Below are 9,263 nucleotides of genomic sequence, written 5' to 3' on the forward strand. Positions count from 1 at the left end.
TATAACTTACTAATAGCTATTTTTAATATATAATTGTTGTATATTAGGCGGCCAATAACGTGTTTAAATATAATATTAATCCAACGATAGACGACAAAATGGATAAATTATGATTATAAACTTTATAAATATAACTAGGCCCTATAGCTATGGAGCAGTTCTGACATTGTTTAATAGCTAAATAAGGTATAGGAACAGAGTCTTCTCACCCATTTATAAAACCATTAATTAAATGAATTATAAAAAAAAAAAAAACATGGTATGAGAACAATTTATTTAAACGTTTCTATGAAAATTTCAAAGTAGGTTTAAATAAAATTAGTATGTACAAAAATAAATCATAAATACATCAACAATTGTCGTACATGATGATCGTCGATTATAATTTCATGATAAAAAACTAGTACTATATTGATGTTTTAAATTTTTATTAAAAAAATAATTCATAGTTCACAAAATTTAAATTTAATACTTTGTCGCTGACTAAAAAAATAATTTTCTAAGTTTAAATTATATATTAAACCTATTTTTTTATGATTATGGCACATTTACCAAAAAATCTAAATAGGCTAGCAATTTTTCTGAAACTCTAACCTTCCGTCTCTATCTAAGTTATACCGTCCATAATTATGATGTTGGTCGAGGTTTTAAGTTTATATTATTTGTTCGTATATGTTCGTAAAAATGCCATCGTTATGCGAATAGGTTAATTCTTAACTATTTAAGTACCTACCTATAGAAATATTCAATATTACGTAATGTATTTAAACGCGGTTATTAACTGTAATTACGATTTAGAAAACAAACGTAGGAGGTTCACTATTTTTAATTAACTAGACACTGTATTATTATAATACGCGAATGATTGTACACAAATAACATTTGTTATAGGTTGATTTATATTTTGATTATGTACAATTATGATGTGACCTCACAAAGAAACATGATCCTCATGGTATTTATACATATTTTATATACATTGTTTTACTTTCAATTTATTCATATAAAAATATAAAACCAAGAAAGTCAGACACGTTTTTAAAACATATTCATTCGATTTTTCGAAGAAAAATATTTTTAAGCTAATAATAAGACACCAATTTATTGAAACGAAAATTAGGATTAAATTATAAAAATGTCCAAGAATTAAAATTTAAAGAATAACTTGACGATTTCGATAAAATAAACTATGTAGGTACTAGGTACCTACTATTTAACTATATATTTATGTATTTTCACAAATAACTCTATAGATCCGATCGTACAATAAATATAACTAAATACCGAATAACAGGTATGACGGCTACAGAAAAAGTGAATTACTTACAAAATAACACGTTGCTAATCGTTTTCATAATAATCACTGATAATAATAATTATTATTATTATTATTGTTATCATTACTATTTTAAGGTCCACGACAACCGACTAGTACAGCTTCTACATGCAGCACTGGGCATAATGATATATAATTTCACTAAGTATAGAAACTGAATCGATTGAATTCGTTACGAACAGAACTAGTAGAAAAACATCTATAAAGCAGATTTTAGGTGAAGACGTGACAAGCATTGATAGGTATAGTTTTCTAATATTATGTCAACAAAAAACATGCAATTATTCGACTAAACTGACGATGTGTAACAACAAATCCGTGTAAATAGGTCACGGGGTACTAGACCAAGGTAGGTAATTCCGAGAATTTAATTTTAAAAAAATTATAAAAACTATACACTCTAACATAATATGTTTGTATATATAATATTAATTATCAACCTACTTGTTAAAATAATACGAGTATACTTATTATAATAATACAATAATAATTTTATCAGAATGCCTTATCATCTGTGCTGCTCCATGAAATTAATCAACATGGTGCGTATTTTAAACGAAAATATTACATAATATTTTATACCTACCATAAAAATCGACTATATTTTAGTATATTATTATGTAAATGTAGCCTGGTTTGAACATAATATTACTACTTGGCATAATCCATCCCACCTTGTCTTGATCTATCGATCATAATATTAAAACGATCATATAATGCCCAATAATATTGTTGTAAACGTGATGATATTTATAGCTCAACGCCCTTTCTACTGCATTGCTTAAAATACAAATAAAAATGTTTTCTACATGTATTTAATATGTTTTTTTTAGTTAATATTATATCACTAATAGTAGGTACTGTTAATTTCGTACTACCCTACGTATGTGTTTTTATTTTTAAACATCAACTACACATATTAACACTTCAAATAAAATGGAAAATTCAACTATTAAATATTATCAATATTCTAATAAAGTATACCAAATCACTAGTCGTCAAACTGAAAACTTAAATGAAAACCTGCCAAAATATTAAAAAATATGTATACAATTAAATTATGATGTTATTATAACCTATAATTTATCATCCAACCATTTTACTCGATTACAAACTTTAAACAATTAAAACACTTAAATAATTGGTAAACTATTTAATCGACATAATCGGTATTAATTTTATAACGGCAAATTTTTTCTGATAGTAAATTGTAAAAAAAAAAAAAAATCAATCAACAGTTACTTAACCATTTAAATATTACATATATTTAATACTAACAAAAGTTATTATAAGTACACGAATTCCACTTTGGTCACGATTATTTCGCAACACTCCACGCGGATGAGATTGATGGATTTTTTTAGTATTTATTCACACAGAAGAAAGAAAACAACGCAGTTGTGTTATCATTGATCGTTATTATAATATTATATGCAAATAAATAATATATATACACATAAAACATACTACATACACCATTAAAGAGCAACAACTCAAGTTTTTTATTATTATTTTATGAAACTAATTAAATAGTAATGGCATTTTGTCTTTTTTTTTTTTAGTATTTGAAAATGCATACGTATTTATTTTTTATTCTGTTTAATGTACCTATAGCTAGTTGTCTAATATTCACTTGTTATGTGCAAACATATTTTATAATTTTACAAAGAAATTAAGTTTTTTTTTTTAAAGCTTTTTTGTTGATATGGATATTAGGAATTTATAATTTTTGTTATGATTTAAACAAAAAGCAATTTTATGACGTTTATAAATTATCTTTAATAATTACTTAGTTGTTATTGCAAACATATTATATATATTTATATATTTACAAGGTTTATTGGGCTATTAAAAACGTTTAATTGTAAATACTTTTTTGGTTTATGAGCTTTAATGATTTCACGTACATATTAGATGCCATTAGTAAATACTTCGAGTTAAAAAAATATTTTTAATTGAATTAAAAATGAGTTTTACTAAATATAACTAATGTTTTTATAGTAGTAAATTCATTTTTAAATATTATATGATGTACTTAAATACTTTTTAGTTTTTTGTAATATATAATAGCTGAAATATGATAGAAATAACAATAAGACTAAAGAAATAGTATGTTCTTTGTATATCTACGTAATCTATAATAGTATAAAAATTGTTGGTAGGTCTAAATTTATTTTCACATAACTGCCCATTTTATGTACGTTAAATGTTAAACAATACTTTTTTGTAATTTTCTATACCTAAGAAGTATTCATTTTCTTAATTTTATTTTATGTAATTAAATTTATCAATAACATTTTTTTATAGAATACCTTTTAAATAATATATTAACTTTAAGAACATGGTTTTGAAAATTAATACGTATATTTTATATAGTCTGCTGTACCTATAGTGTATGATGTTATACAACAACGCGGCGATAAAAAAAAAAACAAAATAATACAAACGTCTTATTAGTCGTTCGTGTGTAGACGATTGTCGAACCGAAATATTAGAATCAACGACCTCGATAGTCGATACGACTAAAATATATCTATCTCACTGATAAAATATGTGTTTTAGTAAAATATATGCGCATGTTGGATTATCGCTATCAGTTATCACCGACGTCCGAGTTTGTTTATGAATTTCGTGCGTCTATCCGCATTCTCCGGCGGTGAAGAAATTTTATGAGTGCATATTATACACAATATTATGGTTTTCGTCATCGTCGTACTACTCGTATACGAAAGTATCTAGTTTCCCAATTCCAATATAGACTGCGTATTGGATTTTCTAGAAATCTGTACTTAATGCACATTTGTAATAGTTGTAATGGTAATTAACAATAAATAAGACAAAAACGTTTGATACCATACAATGATACAATGCATGTTGCAACGACTAAGCGAACGGCGTATAGTATTGTTAACTTTACTCTTAGTGGCTCTCACCTACAATATATAAATATAATAGTATACGCGTGGAGGACGTTATCTGTGAACCTGCACCAGTAATTGACAATAAACGATAATGGTGTTGTTGGAAATCAAAACCACGTAAAGTAAATCTAGAATATAATACATACTTTATACACTATAAGTCTATAAACCATTTTTATCGTAGAAATTTCAATATCACTACAAATAAAACTTCATGAAATTTTACGTTTAATATGTGGTCATTCAATCGGGCACTCATAACGTATTATGAGGATGTCGAACTAAATCGGGTTTGTCTTTTACAAAAAGTATCACTGATGTTTGAATAAAATCATTTTTATTTCGTTCATAGTTTTAATTTTTAATCACGTCATATAATGACTGCAATGGAGACCATTATTAATAGTGCAGGTATAATAATACATTATATCTATGTACTTGAGTATGCACGCATCACACATCACTTATTATAGCTTCACTTCATTAACGATAATTTTGTAATATAATACAATTTTTAAACGCTTCTATTGCTAAGAAAAGATGACTGAGTTTATCTAACGGGGACATAACGTTTTTAAGTTAAAATATAATCTCGACATTACAGAATTAGGTAAAAAAAAAAAATGATTTATTTATTTTATTGTCTTATAAATTAGTAAGTATATTTAATAATCCTCTTTAAAAATATAGAGTATATATTATTAAAATAATACTATCTTATCGACATTTTTCTTTTTTTTTTTGAAGAGATTTAAACCATTGGCTATCATATCATTACAATACTTCTTATAAAGTATAAAGTTAAATATTAAATTTATGATATAGCTTATTTTGTTTAAATAAGATACCAGTTGTAAAAAATAATCTTACCGATAGATGTACATAATAATATACTTGTAAAATTCAACGTACACGAAGTTAAATGGTAATAATTTCATAAGAAAAAATATTCTGCAGAATGACTTAAATCAGCAGAGGCGTGGTGAATTGAACATTTTATAGAAGTAAAGAAAGATATATCAAGAACCTACATTAAAGATTTAAAAATAGCGAAGGGGGAAGTAGCTAACATAAATTGATATAATTAATACATAATAATATAATACAACTATATTATTTATATTATATTTCAGATCAACGTATTGACTACCTATTGATTATCATATTATATTTATAATTAGGAGACTTACCGACTACTACCCAACCCTTTAAAAAAAAAAAAAAAATTAGAGGAAAAAGTCTTAAAAGACATTGAATATACTATACAATTATACGTTTGAACGTTTTAAGCGTTTAAACTGAGTATCAACGTTATTCGCAGTCATTTTTTTGTACCAAAATTGAAGAATTTATTCAAAACTCAAAACGTTCTAGTAAAATGTGTGATATATTTTGATTATATTAAAACAAGACATTCCTAGCTTATCACACATCCTAGGCTATCTACATTTACAGATATTTACAGGATCGGTATTTTTGTGTGATATTGAAATGTGTTTTGTGAGTGAATTATTTGTTGTCTGGCATTATGATAGCAGTAATGCAATGGTGTAGATATCGATAAACGTTTGAGGTCCATTAATTGCTTAGTTATAATTATTTACTGAACAGTAAATAATAACTGTGGCATCTTATTTTAACAAATTAGTGCTTTAGATAATAATTGTTTCAAAGAAAACTGCATTCACGTATTTGCTATCAGTAATCGACAGAATGTATATACTGCTACGAGTGCTGTGGTTTGCGGCAAGAGGAACGTTCCACGTTGGCTTTTTCACGGTCCTAAACAATGTATCGCGTTTCGGGCGAATAAAAACACACGTGTAAACACGTAATCAACGTCAATATACAGATTCAATAGATTCATCAAAACATGCAATTAAGAATTTCCCTTGGATACATCATAATATATATACTATATATTTATTATAATATTATATATACATAAAAAGAAAGTATAATGTTTTGGATTCTAAAAGACCGCGACCTTCGGAAAACGATTGCCCGGCCGTACACGCCACATAATATAATATAATAAACGTTTAAAATTTATTATGATGTATACCTCAGCTAACATAAAATACAGCTACACATGTATACTGCACGTGTAATGTTATATTATCATATGATTTGTATAAAACGCTTTGCGTCACAGTGTTACGATCTATGTAGCCTGATCGCGTTGATGGGTAGTTTTTTGACGACCATCGGGTAGTAAATTGTTGTTATTATAATCATCATAATACATTGCCGCAGTCTTGGCGGAAATGTACGAAACAACAAAACAAAACAAAACGCGATACTCGCTCACATCACGAATCACGCGGAGAAAACAGCGGAGATTTCCGCGTTGGAGAGGAAAAAAAACACCATTACACATACGACACTCGACGAGCCATATCCCGTGTTGTCGTCGGTTGGAGGGGTCGGACGGAGGTGGTACAGAGTGCATCAGTTAATGTCGTCCGACGTAACGGTGAACGATGCGAGTCTACGCGCAGCCGACGTGTCCGCGGCAGAACTTCCCATCGGTAAAAATATTCTGAAAATTTTCCGTTGACGGTCGGCGATAAAAGCAGCTGATAGATCGGTCGTGTACACGTCAACCGATCGCACGCGGTATGGGTACGTATTAAAAAATTGTTATCAGACGACGTTTTCTCGAGTTTTCTACACGCGTAACGCTCAGGTGCCCGTCGGCGGCTCGATCAACGATCCTTGTTCCAGCGGAAAGATAACACAATATTATTATTTATAATATAATATAATAGGAGGACGATGCAACCGGTCTTGACAACCGCGGCGGCGGCGAGGTAAACGTCCGGCGATCGCCATCAAGGTCACACACACTCACTGCTGCTCGCACACACGGCGAGAGTACACGCACGACCTTACAAGGTCGTCTGCGTCTGACCGGACATGCGCGCCGCCGCCGCTACGGCCGGTGGATGCCTGCACAGCCCCACGATCGTATGTGCACACACGCGTTCCACACACGTGGGTTGTATGCCATCACCCCCTGCCAACCGGTGGTGGTAGTCTAGTATATAATAATATTATATTGTATTAGGTTTTTATACACGCCTCATTATAATATTATGTTATTATGCGGTAGGTTTTGACCCCCACGCCCCCCAATTAGTGACTTGAGATTTTGAAATTTACAGCACACGATAAATTACAATTTTGAAAGCATAATACGTAATAATTTTGTACTCGCGTCAACGTACCTACGATAATATATTACAATAGACACCTCAAACTGTTCAAAACTAATTAATAGTAACAACAAGATGAAAAACGATATTCGTCTAAAAATATAACACCATATTATTATTATAATACGACCACATATTTATTACTTTATTAAGGGACAAGGGTATCAATCCGTGAGTAGATAAATTATGATTTATGATATACCTACCATGCCTGAAATTTTGTGTAACAAAAACTCCGATAACGTTGATGGAAAAGAATAAGATGTAGGTATCTTACGTAGCTTATACAATAAGTAATAATAAGTTGCTTATACCTACGTGTCTGTATAAATAATGGAACCTAGGTGTTGTTACGATCGACGTTCCAAAAATTTTATAAGAGTCCATTATTATAGTCGACGACCAGAAGTCAGTAAAAGGTTTTACAATTTATTTGTCATTTATGATAACATTTTATAACCGTTTACAATAATAAAACAATCATCTAATAGGTAATTAAAACTGTTAAGTGGTTATGCGTCGGATTTGTAAGGACTTTCGATCGTGATTTACTCTAATATTCATTTTTTTCTTGTAGTTCTTGTAATCCTAAATGCACGCATTTCTAAATTTTTACGTTAATGCGTTACTTATGCTTTTACTTTCACGGTGCACCCACCACTGAGTATAAGTTCATCAATCCCATAGTGGACTCGTGTCATGAATGTAACTTAATGTAACAATGTCTATATTATTCTTATAGTATTCACATTTTATACATTATGATTTTTAGTTATCAAAAAAGAGAGTATGAACACGAATAATATTATTGAAAAAAAAAAAGAGATTTAGTAATTCAAAAGTGGACGCCTGAATCTTGCGTACAAACAAACAAACCGCGTGCAAAACTGGATTCAACACCGTACAAAGATCCGATCCGACCGGTACATCGATTTATTGTTGCTGAAAATGACTGTACAACATATTAGGTACTATAATATGATATTATTCAGGTGATACGTAAGCGCGTTAACGATCCTCATAAACGGTGTAAATATCATGTTATTAAACGTCGGGTAGGCGTTTGAGGGGGCCACGCGATTTCCAGTGGGCGACAGCCACCTCATCAACCGAATCAATGATCCATGCAATCACGAGTGCAAGAATAAAACCTAAAAGGTACATACTATAACATATTGTAGTTAGAGTGCAAATTGCAATATTTTTATTTATGTTTTTTTGATAAATATGTATCCAATCTGTTCGCAATTAATTATTTTTACCGTATAGAAATCCTCAAAAGTTTTGTACCTCAATCAATTATAAATTTCATGAAAGTAATTATTTTTAAGTATAATATTTTTATATAATGAGATAATCAATAATCACAGAAGTGAAAAAATTTGTTGTTTGCGAGGTTTAAACAATTTTTCCTTTTTCTGCTTATACCAATCGAAGATTACGAAGAACGGACTACATTATTTTTTACTTTTTTTACATATAATGATGATTTGTGTAGATATGCACACAGTATTGTTATTTATTTTCATGATACACATCATTATATTATTAAAAAGTTTTATCTAGCTGATACTTCTTAAAAATAATCTTATGATTTTAGACCTGGGAATAAAATATTTATTAAATCCAACGGAATATGAGCAATAGTCAATATTAATGATTTAATATTACTGGGTGGAATGTTTATGCGGGAGGTCTACTTGGAGGAAAACTGTTCAGTCGTCCGAGGTTAAGATCTCTGTAAGAATGTTGCATGTATGTATGTATGTATGTATGTATGTATGTATG

General features: G+C 29.3%; 1 long non-coding RNA gene across 1 annotated transcript; it reads left to right on the forward strand.

Annotated features, from left to right (window-relative positions):
* The first annotated feature begins 6,828 nt into the window (after positions 1-6,828).
* Positions 6,829-8,544, forward strand: LOC112597178. The gene is made up of 3 exons (XR_003114825.1): positions 6,829-6,882; positions 8,248-8,398; positions 8,468-8,544. It is a non-coding gene; the product is annotated as an uncharacterized LOC112597178 (long non-coding RNA).
* The last annotated feature ends 719 nt before the right edge of the window (positions 8,545-9,263 follow it).

The sequence above is a fragment of the Melanaphis sacchari genome, unplaced genomic scaffold (assembly GCF_002803265.2).
Source record: "Melanaphis sacchari strain LSU unplaced genomic scaffold, SCAv2.0 Contig393_pilon_pilon, whole genome shotgun sequence".
Lineage (NCBI taxonomy): Eukaryota > Metazoa > Arthropoda > Insecta > Hemiptera > Aphididae > Melanaphis > Melanaphis sacchari.